General features: G+C 43.4%; 1 protein-coding gene across 4 annotated transcripts in view; it reads left to right on the top strand.

Moving 5' to 3' along the window:
* Positions 1-12,507, top strand: part of LOC140204950 (synaptotagmin-A-like) — a 139,486-nt gene that overhangs the window by 52,253 nt on the left and 74,726 nt on the right. The window lies entirely within an intron of this gene.

The following is a 12,507-nucleotide window of genomic DNA, read 5'->3' as shown; positions in this document are numbered from 1 at the left end:
ACAAATTTCAAGAGGTATGCCGGTCATATTAAACCTGATTCTGAATCTGACGTACATGAGCAGGCAGGGGTATGGATTATGGGCAGGCAGATGGGATTAGTTTACATTAGCATCTTGGTCAGCACAGACTTGATGGGCCTAAAGCTCTGTTCTTGTGTTGTACAGTTCTACAATCTCTGAGATTGAGGTGGGGCTGGAATAATTCTGGTACCACTTCCAAGGGCAGTGTGTGATTGCCTCGCTGCAGATTAAACCCACAGTGTTGGCAGTGCTCAAACTAACCTGACGCTCTCTCTGGCTGGTCAGTGAATCAGAGGGAACCTGCCCACTGGTAACATGAAACCACAAGAGATTCTGCAGATGCCGGACATTTTGAACAACACATACAAAGTGCTGGAAGAACTCAGCAGGACAGGCAGCATCTATGAAGGGAAATATACAGTCAATGTTTCAGAGCAAGAGCCTTTGTCAGAAGGGTCTCAGACTGAAACGTCTCTAATAAAAGGCTGCCAGTCCTGCCCCTCCCCGCAGCATGTTCCTGTCAGAGTTGTAATATCCTAGTCCAATTAACCCATCTGTGCCCTGAGTTCAATCTGCTTACTTGTCAGACATCCTTTGTTAGAATAAATAGTTTAGTTTATCAGTTGTGTGGCGGGGTAGAGATACATCTCTATCAAAGGAAATGTAAAGTGCTCCTTCCCTCTGCTAGTCTGCAGGTCACCCTTGGGGAAAGTGTAGCACCTGCTTAGCACCCCCACCCCCACCCCCCGCCTCCGATCAGGGTCACTGAAACCATGGGAACAGGTGGCGGATGGTCGTATGAGCAGCTGGTGCATATCAAGTGAACTGGTTATGCAATCTATGATGCCAGGCAGAGTATTTATAAGGGCCGGTCTTGTAAAGACACTGCCTAGAAGAAGGCAATGGAAAACCACTTCTGCAGAATTTGCAAAGAACAATCATGGCCATGGATAGAGAAAATAATTTGAAGAGATTCAGATGAAAGACAGAAGGAAAACCATGATCGCCAACATCATATTGCACAGTACATAATGATGACGATGATGGTTCTACAATCTCCCTACTTATCCTTTTGCTTTTGATGTATGTATAGAATTCCTTGGGATTCTCTTTAATCCTACTTCCCAAGGACTTTCGTGGTCTCTCCTCTCTTTCCTAATTCCCTCCTTGAGTTCTTTTCTGGCTTCTTTCTCGTCCTCAAAGGCTCTGTTTTATTTTAACTTCCTAAGCTTTACATACATTTCCCTTTTTCTTCTTGACGAAATTCACCACCTCTCTCAACATCCAAAGTTCTCTTATCTCGCCATCCTTGTCCTTCCTTCTGACTGGAACATACCTGTCCTGCACTCTGCAATTGGTCTTTAAACTCCACATGTCAGATGCCGATTTCCCAAAAACAGCTCTTCCCAATTAACTCTCCCTTGTTCCTGCCTAATGCTGTCGTAATTTGCCCTGCTCCAATTTAATACTCTCCCACAAGGTCCATACTTATCCTTATCGATAGCTATCTTAAAACTGAAGGAGTTGTGGTCACTGTTCCCTAATTGTTCACCCACAGAAAGGTCAGTCACTGGACCAGTCTCATCACCCAATACCACGTCAATTTAAGAATCCCTCCTGGATGCACCTAACAAATTCTGCCCCATTTAAACTTTTTTTCACTCAGAAGGTCCCAGTTTATATTTGGGAAAGTGAAGTGCCCCATGACAACAACATTGTTGTTTTTACACCTTTCCTTAATCTGATTACATATCTGTCCCTCAATGTCCAAGTGGCTATTGGGTGGGGCGGGGGGGGGGGGGGGGGGAGGTCTGTAGTACAATCCTATCAGAGTGATTGCACCCTTTCTATTTTTGAGTTCTACTTATATGGACTTAGTTGACGAGCCCGTTATACCACCAGACTAGACGTGCCCAGGCATCATCCCTGATGAAGATGACAGAGATTGTCATCGAAACGTCAGTTAAAATCGACACCTGTACCCGGCTGGAAGCCCAAGAAGAGTTTATTCGAGCCTGTTATGTTTTGTAACTCCAAAATTCACTGTGAAACTACGTTTGCAATTAAAAGAAAAACACGGAGCCAGGAGAGGCATGTCTACCGCATTCTTTTTTATTTCAGTGGGACGTGCACTAATGACATGGCGGCATAATAATGTATGCCATTCACATACTTTTACATAAAACCCATAATGAATTATGTAAACAACAAAGAATGCTTAATCAAACAATATATTTGCAATATATTGCAGGAAGTGGTTCTGACAGCTCCAGTCGGGCTGCAACCTGTCCCTCTTCTACAGGTTGCCTGTGCCCCAGAAAAGATTCCAGTTATCCAAGAACCTGAAACTCTGCCCCCTGCACCAGTTCCTCAGCCACTTATTCATCTGTACTATCATCCTATTCCTGCCCTGACTAGCACATGGCACTGGGAGTAATCTAGAGATTACTACCTTCGAGATCCTGCTCTTTAGCCTCCTCCCTAACTCCCTGTACTAATTGTACAGGACCTCCTTCCTCTTTCTACCTACAGTGGCATACATTGGCACCCCGGTCAAAATTTCTGTTACTGTGAATAGTTAAGTGAGTAGAAGATGAACTGATCTTCAAAAGTTATAGAGTAAAAGATGAAACATTCTTTTCAACATTTTAAGCAAGATTAGTGTATTATTTTTGTTTTGTACAATTTTAGAGTGAAAAAAAGGAAAAGAGCACCATGCAAAAGTTTGGGCACCCCAAGAGATTTGAGCTCTCAGATAACTTTTACCAAGGTCCCAGACCTTAATTAGCTTGTTAGGACTATGCTTGTTCATGGTCATCTTTAGGAAAGGCCAGGTGATGCAAATTTCAAAGCTTTATAAATACCCTGACTCCTCAAACCTTGTCCCAACAATCAGCAGCCATGGGCTTCTCTAAGCAGCTGCCTAGCACTCTGAAAATTAAAATAATTGATGCCCACAAAGCAGGAGAAGGCTATAGGAAGATAGCAAAGCGTTTTCAGGTAGCCGTTTCCTCAGTTCGTAATGTAATTAAGAAATGGCAGTTAATAGGAACGGTGGAGGTCAAGTTGAGCTCTGGAAGACCAAGAAAATTATCCAAGAGAACTGCTCGTAGGATTGCTAGAAAGGCAAATCAAAACCCCCGTTTGACTACAAAAGACCTTCAGGAAGATTTAGCAGACTCTGGAGTGGTGGTACACTGTTCTACTGTGCAGCGACACTTGCACAAATATGACCAGAAGAAAACCTTTCCTGCATCCTCACCACAAAATTTAGCATCAGAAGTTTGCAAAGGAACATCTAAACAAGCCTGATGCATTTTGGAAACAAGTCCTGTGGACTGATGAAGTTAATATGGAACTGTTTGGCCACAGTGAGCAAAGGTATATTTGGAGAAAAAAGGGTGCAGAATTTCATGAAAAGAACACCTCTCCAACTGTTAAGCATGGGGGTGGATTGATCATGCTTTGGGCTTGTGTTGCAGCCAGTGGCATGGGGAACATTTCACTGGCAGAGGGAAGAATGAATTCAATTAAATACCAGCAAATTCTGGAAGCAAACATCACACCATCTGTAAAAAAGCTGAAGGTGAAAAGGGGATGGCTTCTACAAAAGGATAATGATTCTAAACACACCACAAAATCCACAATGGACTACCTCAAGAGGTGCAAGCTGAAGGTCTTGCCATAGCCCTCACAGTACTCTGACCTAAACATCATCGAGAATCTGTGGATAGACCTCAAAAGAGCAGTGCATGCAAGACGGCCCAAGAATCTCACAGAACTAGAAGCTTTTTGCAAGGACGAATGGGTGAAAATCCCTCAAACAAGAATTGAAAGACTTGGCTGGCTACAGAAAGCATTTACAAGCTGTGATACTTGCCAAAGGGGGTGTTACTTAGTACTGACCATGCAGGGTGCACAAACTTTTGCTTTGGGCCCTTTTCCTTCTTTGTTATTTTAAAACTGTAAAAGATGGAAATAAAAAAGTAATCTTGCTTAAAATATTAAAGAAATGTGTCATCTTTAACATGCCTTTTGCAAATCAGGTCATCTTTTACTTGCTTAGCTATTCACAGTAACAGAAATTTTGACCGGGGTGCCCAAACTTTTGCATGCCACAGTATATCATTGGTGCCAATGTGAACCACAACCTCTGGCTGCTCACCATCCCTCTTGAGAATATCCAGCAGCCACTCTGAGACATCCTGGACCCTAGCATCTGGGAGACAACACACCATCCTGGTGTCTTTTTCATGGCTACACAATCACCTTATCCGTTCCCTAACTATTGAGTCTCCTATCACTTCTGCTCTGCCTGACTTTACCCCTCCCTGCTGAGCCTCAGAACTGCCCACAGTGTCACTGGCCTGGCTGCTATTGCTGTGTACTGATAGGTGATTCCACACCCACACCACACCCCAGCCCAGCAGTGTACTTGTTGCTTAGGAGAATGGGCACAGGGGATCCCTGGACTGACTACTTACTCCCAATGCAAGCAGGCTGTTTTCCACTGAGGCTGGGTGGGACTACAACTAAAGATCAAGGGTTAGGGGTGAAAGGTGAAGAGTGTAAGGGGAACATGAGGGGAAACTTCTTCACCTACAGTCTCATGAGAGTGTGAAATGATCTGCCAGCATAAGTGGTGCATGCAAGCTCAATTTCAAAGTTTGAGAGAAGTTTGGATAGGTACGTGGATGTTAGAGGTATGGAGGGCTATGAGAGTAGACAGATTAAATGGCTCAGCATGGACTAGATGGGCTGAAGGGCCCATTTCTGTGCCATACTTTTCTATGATTCCATTTAATTCTCCTGGTGGTCACCATTCTACTATCTGAAGCCTGCCCTCTGGACGTGACCACCCCAGTAAAATTTTCATGTATGAGGTTTTCAGTCTCCTGAGTAGTCCTGAGTGCAACCCATTCCAGCTCCAGTTTCTTGACCTTGTCAGTCAGGAGCTGAAGATGGATGCATTTCCTGCAGATATAATCGTCAGGGAGACCAATGGGTACCCTGCAACCTCACATCCTACAGGAGCATCATGCCACTGCCGTAACAACCAGCCTGCCTACACTTGTTATACTTCTGGCTCTAACTTCTTCAGCTTAAATTCTATAGTCAACTAATTGATTCCAAAAGACCTAGCACCCTTAGCCTGTTCTCGATGAATCCTGTTGAATCCAAGCCTCCCACTTTAACTGTGGCCCACTCAGACAGTGGCCGCTCCCACAATGGCCACTCCACTTGCACCTCTCTTCTTTTTATTGGCCCTTGCTAAGTTACTAATAACCCAAGCAATCTCCTGCTCTGCAGACAAGTCCCAACAAATCCCACTGACTTTTTAAAACTGGTGCATAAAGTCCACAACGAACTGTCTCTAACTCACTTCGCGATCTCCTGCTCTTCAGACAAGTCCTGACAGGATTTAAGATTGCTTAATGTCATTTCCAGTACACAGAGAACAAAACAATTGTTACTCCAGATCTGATGCAGCACAAAAAATGCAATAAGGTAAAGAACACAAAAATAAAAAAACACAATAAATATAAATACGTAAGGTAGTTTATATACACAGATTGATTGTATATCCATAAAGTGATGCTAGGCAAAGGAGTGTCTGTATGTAAGGCAGCTCTGACAGAAAATGATAAAGTAGTGGTGCTGGGAGGCTGAGGTGGTGTGCGTTAGAGGTGTTGATCAGTCTTATATTGGTTGGGGAAAGTAACTGTTGCGTCCAGTGGTCCTGGCATGGTGGTATGCAGCTTCCTCCTTGATGGGAGTGGGACAAACAGTCCATGAGCAGGGTGGGTGGGATCCTTCATGATATTGCTGATCTTTTTGTTTGGCTCCTTTCTGTACATACAATATGTCTTGATGGTGGGTAGGCTGATTGGGCAGATTTGACTGCCCATTTTACAGCCTTCCTGTCTGCTGCAGTGCAGTTTCTGCACCAAGCAGTGATACAGAATGTTAGGATGCTCTCTGCTGCACGTCTGTAGAATGACGTGAGTATAGTTGTGCATCGTCCAAACTCTCTTCAGCCTCATCAGAAGATAGAGGCATTGGTGAGCTTTCCTGACTGTGAAGGATGTGTCCTGGGACCATGTGAGGTTGTGTGTGATGTGCACTCCCAGGAGTTTGAAACTACTCGCAGTTTCCAATGTAAACAGGGGTGTGAGTGGTTCAAGCTCTCCTGAAGTCGGTAACCATCTCTTTTGTCTTATTGACATGAAGGAGGAAGCTATTTGCCTGGAACCAGGCCTCCAGCTCTTCCACCTCCTCCCAGTGGGCCGTCTTGTCACTGTTGTTGATGAGCCCCACCATTGTCATGTCATCAGCAAACTTGAGAGTGTGATTATTTGTGTGTTTGGCTGTGCAGTCCAGTGTGAGAAGAGTGTACAACAATGGGCTCAGCACACAGTCCTGGGGTCGCCCATGTTGAGCATTTTGGTGAATGTCCTGTGCAGCAGCAACGGAATTTTTGGTGTTCACCATTACCAGCTGTTCAAAGCACTTCATGCTGATTGGTGTCAGTGCCACCGGGTAGTAGTCACTTAGTTCTGAAGGTGCAGACTTCTTTGGTACCGGGATGCTAGTGGTTGATTTGAAACATGTGGAGACAACAGCCTGGATGCGTGAAGAGTTGAAGATGTCCATGAAGATATCAGTGAGCTGGTGTGCACACTCTCTGAGTACTCAACCTGGCCCGGTAGCCTTACGGGGGTCGACTCTCTGCAGAGTCCTTCTCACTTCTGCTCCTGTTACAGACGGTGAGTGTTCACCTGGGAGGGGAGTAGCTTCTATGGCCAGTGCTGTGTTGCATGCCTCAACGCGTGCATAGAAGAGCATCAGGGAGTGGAGTGTCACTGGTACAGTTGACACTGTTTTTCTGTGTGTAGTCAGTAACACCCTTGATGCCCAGCCACATACATCAGGGTTCATTATCAGACCAGGCGTTCCTGATTTTTTTGAGCATAGGCAGTCTTTTCCCTCTTGATCCCTAAGCTGAGGTTTCTCCCGGTTGCTCTGAGAGCTGTTCCATTACTGGACTTGAAGGCAGCGTCCCGGGCTTTTAGTAGGGAGCACAGGACTTCTGAATGGGCCATCCTTGAGATATCAACATCATCTACACCATTCCAGATGCAGCCGGTGACAGATGAGGCATATTCTTCAAGGTCTGTGTCTTCTCTGTTTGTGGTGGCCTCCTTGAGCAGTTAGTCTATTCAAAACAGTCCTGAAGCATTGGGATTGTATCTCTATGTATCTCTAAAACTGATGATATCCTGGGATTTTCACATGCAGCAACCTCCAGAGTTTATAGAGAATGGAGCAAAAAACAAAAAAATATCCAGCGAGCAGTGGTTCTGTGGGTGAAAACGCCTTGTTAATGAGAGAGGTCAGAGGAGAATGGCCAGACTGGCTCAAGTTGACAGGAAGATGACAGTAACGCAGATTACCACACCTTACAACTGCGGTGTGCAGAGGAGCATCTCTGAATGCACAGCATGTCGAACCTTGGAGTGGATGGGCTACAGCAGCAGAAGACCATGAACATACATTCAGTGGCCACTTTATTAGGTACAGGAGGTACCTAATAAAGAGGCAGTGTCTGTATGTAAGGATAGTAGGGAAATAAGTGCTGGCGCTGAAGGCATCACAAAGGTAATTCTCGCCTCTCTGCCTCCCTCACAAAAATTATTATAAAAAGATCTCCTTTCCATTGACAGCTAAATATTTAATGCCAATTAAAAGTCAGATGTGCTTTTACAGTCCCTGCCAGGTAGCAATTCTCTGTCAATCTTTGCTCCTAACGAGACTTGTTAATTATCAGTAATTGCCCTCCTCACGTTCCTGTTCGAACTATCCGTTATGTTTTGAGTCTTTGTGACGTGGCGGATGTGTCTTGCTGATCCGCACTCCCACAGTGTGTCAGTTGAAATGCTAAGCCATGGCAGGTTCTGGAATTTCACATCTTCACAATCTTGTTTTTCACTTAACAAAATGCTGGAGGGACTCAGTAGGTCAGGTAGCATTAGTGGAGGGAAATAAACCCTTGATGTTTTGGGCTAAGACCCTTCTGCAGAATCGCTTGTGTTCATTGTTTCTCACTCATTTCCTTTACTAGACAGTAAACATAAAGCCAACTGATCCCTTGGGCTGGTCTGCCCTCTTGGCTGATCTTTTGAGGCAGTCCTTGGTTTCAAGGATGACTTGATCCCTCTCTTTTGGTGGGTTGAATGTAGCTGGTAAGGTCAGAGGCTTTTTCCCAGGGCTGAAATGGCTGCCACAAGAGGGCACAGGTTTAAGGTGCAGTAGGTACAGAGGAGATAATAGGGGTAAGTTTTTTACGCAAAGGGTGGTGAGTGCGTGGAATGGGCTGCCAGCAACAGTGGTGGAGGCGGATACGATAGGGTCTTTTAAGAGACTTTTGGATAGGTACATGGAGCTTAGAAAAATAGAGGGCTATGGGTAACCCTAGTAATTTCTAAGGTAGGGACATGTTCGGCACAACTTTGTGGGCCAAAGGGCCTGTATTGTGCTGTAGGTTTTCTGTGTTTTTTTCTATGTCAGTGAGAGATCTACAGCCTCAGACACAGCCTGGGCCTTGTCTGGTTGATGGGATGAGTGGGACATAGTTCAGGAAATGATACATTCTTACAGCCTTCTCCATCTGGATCACTGCTTGCTTCTGTTGTGGAGACTCAGTGTCCAGTACCCTCTCCAAATCTCTTTCTGCTCTTGAGTAGTGACAGTTAAGGGATTCCCATGATGAAAAGATAGTGGGTAAGTCCCTGCTGGGATGTTGTGTCCAGTTCTGGGCACCACACTTGAGGGACAATGTGAAAGCTTTGGAGATGGTGCAGAAGGGACAGAGCACTGGAGAAACTGGGGTTGTTCTTGGAATAGAGGAGGTTCTGAGGACATTTAGCAGAGTGTTTTAAAATCATTAAGGATGTAGAGAGAGTATATAGAAAAGGAACAATTCCCACTGGTGGAGGGTCAAGAATTAATGGGCTTGTAATTTTATTTTATTTATTTAGTGAAACGACATGGCCCAACGAGCCTCACTGCCCAGCAGCCCACCTATTAACCCTACCCTCATCACAGGATAATTTTAAATAACCAATTACCCTACCAACTGGTACATTTCTGGAATGTGGGAGGAAACAGGCAAACTCCTTACAGACATGGGCAGAATTGAACTCTGAACTCCAAGGCTGTAACAGTATCACACTAACCACTACACTACCATGGCCATGAAGATGGCTCAAGGTGACATCTTTACTCATAGTGAGTGGTTTGGGTGTGGACTGGGCAGTTGTAGTGAAAGCAGATTCAATTGCAACGTTCAAAGGGGAGTTACAGAGAGAGAGACAACATTAAACAAGTCCTTCAGCCCATCATTTGACTCCCATTTTTACATAAATCCTACACAAATCCATTTTATTCTCCCAATTTCCCATTAATTTCCCTGAGATTAAACTCACAGTGTTGGCAGTGCCAGCTGTGACTAGCTTAGGTGGGGCATCTTGTTAGCAGGGACAAGATGGGCCAAAGGGCCTGTACTCATGCTGTATTACTCTATGAAAAGTAGGCATGTTAGGGAATTCAGCCCTGGTCTACTACAGGAAAGATGTTGTGAGAATAATCAGGAAACAATTTTACTTAACTTCGTTATTAGGAGCCTCTTTACCTGTACAACTAGCCAAAATTTCTAATGTAAATTTATATCCTATGATTAAGCAGTCATTACAAATTTGGTACCAGTTTCATAATTTTTTTAATCTTAAAAAATTTAACCTCCTTAGCTTAATTTATCGAAACTATTTGTTTAAACCTTCACTTAGTGGTCCTACCTTTTCTCTTTGGAGGAATAAAGGAGTATATTCCTTCATGGATCTGTTTCAAGAAGGCCGATTGATGTCCTTTGAGAAATTAGTAACTAAATATTCTCTCTCGTACTCACACTTCTTGCAATATCTTCAGGTCAGACATTTCTTACAAGAATACTTAAGTAATTTTCCATATATACAAGATTCTGACCTGTTAGACATAATATTAAAAATGAATCCTTTAGTGAAAGGTTTTATTGGGAAAATTTATAATTTACTATTACAACAGGATAATTATCCCTTACTTAAGATTAAGCAAGATTGGGAAAGAGAGTTTAACATGACCTTGATATCAGAGGATTGGTTGCAAATTTTGAAGTTGGTTAACTCTTCTTTGATTTGTGCCAGTCACTCTCTAATTCAACTTAAAATTGTACATTGTTATTATTTGACAAAGGAGAGACTGTCTAAAATGTTTCCTAATGTTGCTAGTGTGATAGATGTAAAACTGAGACAGCTACATTAACACATATGCTTTGGTCGTGTTCTGTATTGAAACAGTTTTGGAAACCTATTTTCTCTACAATTTCTAAAGCTTTAAAAATTAATTTACAACCTAATAAATTGACAGTTTTGTTCAGTATAATCCCTCAATATATTCACAATATTTCTATATCAGACCAACATATAATTGCATTTGTCACATTATTGGCCAGAAGAGCTATTTTATTGAAATGGAAAGATGCCTCTGCTCCCACTTTGATACAATGGTTCTCTCAGGTGGTGTTATGTCTTAGTTTGGAGAAAATCAGAAGTCGAACTTTTGATCCTCAATTTGACTCTGAGAAAAGGTGGGGGTCTTTTGCCCGCTACTATCATTTGATTTGAGTTAATTAAGATGGTCCCCTTCTGAATCTTGTGTAAATGGATTTGGTTGGCAGATTGACGTCTTTCTTTTATGGAAGCTTATATGGCGTATAGCTCCCGGTTTGTGCTCCCAATGGTTTTTTTTTGTTGTTTTTTTCTGTTAGTAGGGTTTTTTTTTGTTTTAGCTAGTAGGGGTTTTTCCTTCTTTCTTTTTTCCAAAAAAAAAGCTTTAACATTTTGTTTTTTCTTCTTATTATTGATATATTGTTTAGCTTGGTTGATAGTTTAACTCTTATTGTACATATTGATATGTTGACTTGATTACTTTAATGTATTTTTTTTGTTGATTTTCAATAATAATTAATAAAAAAAGATTTTAAAATGAAAAAAGTGAGAACGATCAGATCGTGGACAATGTGGCATCACTTCCCAGTAATGCTTTCGTGGAGAGCCCCATTCAGAATCAGGTTTAATATCTCCAGCATATGTCGTGAAATTTGTTGTCTTTGCAGCAGCAGTACATTGCAATATGTATGTGATAATAAAAACTGTGAATTACAGTAAGTGGCTGGCATCCGCCTTTCCAGTAGGACAGTGGGTGATGGTCATCATCATCACAAGCCTGGGCGGAAGGTATAGAGATCCTGAGATGCCCAGTCGTCAAGATCCCCCTCTCGGCCTCACCAGTGCAGTCCAAAGGAAAGCTTATCAGCTTGGCTGCAAGAACTGCCGAAAGGATTTTCAATGACACCCATCTGCCTTAGGAGCTCCACTCCGGATTTTCTGTCTGGGTTTACTCCCGTAGCCTTCATCTCCCCCGAGGCTGCCCACAAGGCAGAGGGGCTATTTACCCATAGCTGGGGACCTGGTTCACGAGCACCAGGGCATGCCCACACACCAGTGGGCCTGCGTGCCATGTGTGCAGGGGCCAGACCTCCTTTCCGTCCTCTGTAGTTCAGCCTGACACTGAGAGGAATTCAGTTTCCATGTTTTGCCAGTGAGGAGGCACTACATGAGGCTTGCTGTTGGAGAGGGTATGTACAGGCAGGGAGAGACTTACACATTTAGCTCTCCCTAAATAGTTAAATTAAGTAAGTAGTGCAAAAATGAAAATTCAAAAAAATGTAGTGATGTGGTGAGGTAGTGTTCGTAGGTTCAATGTCCATTTAGAAATCAGGTGGCAGACGGGAAGAAGCTGTTCCTGAATCTCTCAGTTTGCCTTCAGGCTTCTGTAACACCTTTCTGATGGTAGCAATGAGAACAAGGCATGTCCTGAGTGATGGGGTCCTTTATGATGGATGCTGCCTTTTTGAGGCATTGCTCCTTGAAAGTGTCCTGGGTACGATGGAGGCCAGTGCCCATGATGAAGCTGACTCACAACAACTCTCTGCAGATTATTTCGACCCTGTGCAGTAGCCCATACCCCCATTTCCAGACGGTGATGCAGCCAATTAGAATGCTCTCCACAGTAGAAAATCTGTAGAAATTTGTGAGTGACTTTGGTGATATACCGAAACACCTCAAGCTCCTAATGAAATACAGCCGCTGTCATGCCTTCTTTGTAACTGCATCGATATGTTGGGCTCAGGATAGACCCTCAGAGATGTTGACACCCAGGAACTTGAATTTGCTCACTCTTTGCAATTCTGATCCCTTTATGAGGTGTCTGTTCCTTCATCTTACCCACAATCAGTTCTTTGGTCTTACTGACATTGAGTGCAAGGTTTTTTACTGTAACACCACTCAACTAGCTGATACATCTCACTGTTGTACACCCTCTCATCAACAT

The sequence above is a fragment of the Mobula birostris genome, chromosome 11 (genome assembly GCF_030028105.1).
Source record: "Mobula birostris isolate sMobBir1 chromosome 11, sMobBir1.hap1, whole genome shotgun sequence".
Classification (NCBI taxonomy): Eukaryota; Metazoa; Chordata; class Chondrichthyes; order Myliobatiformes; family Myliobatidae; genus Mobula; species Mobula birostris.
Note: the sequence above shows the minus strand (reverse complement) of the source record. Positions and strands in the feature narration are given on the sequence as shown.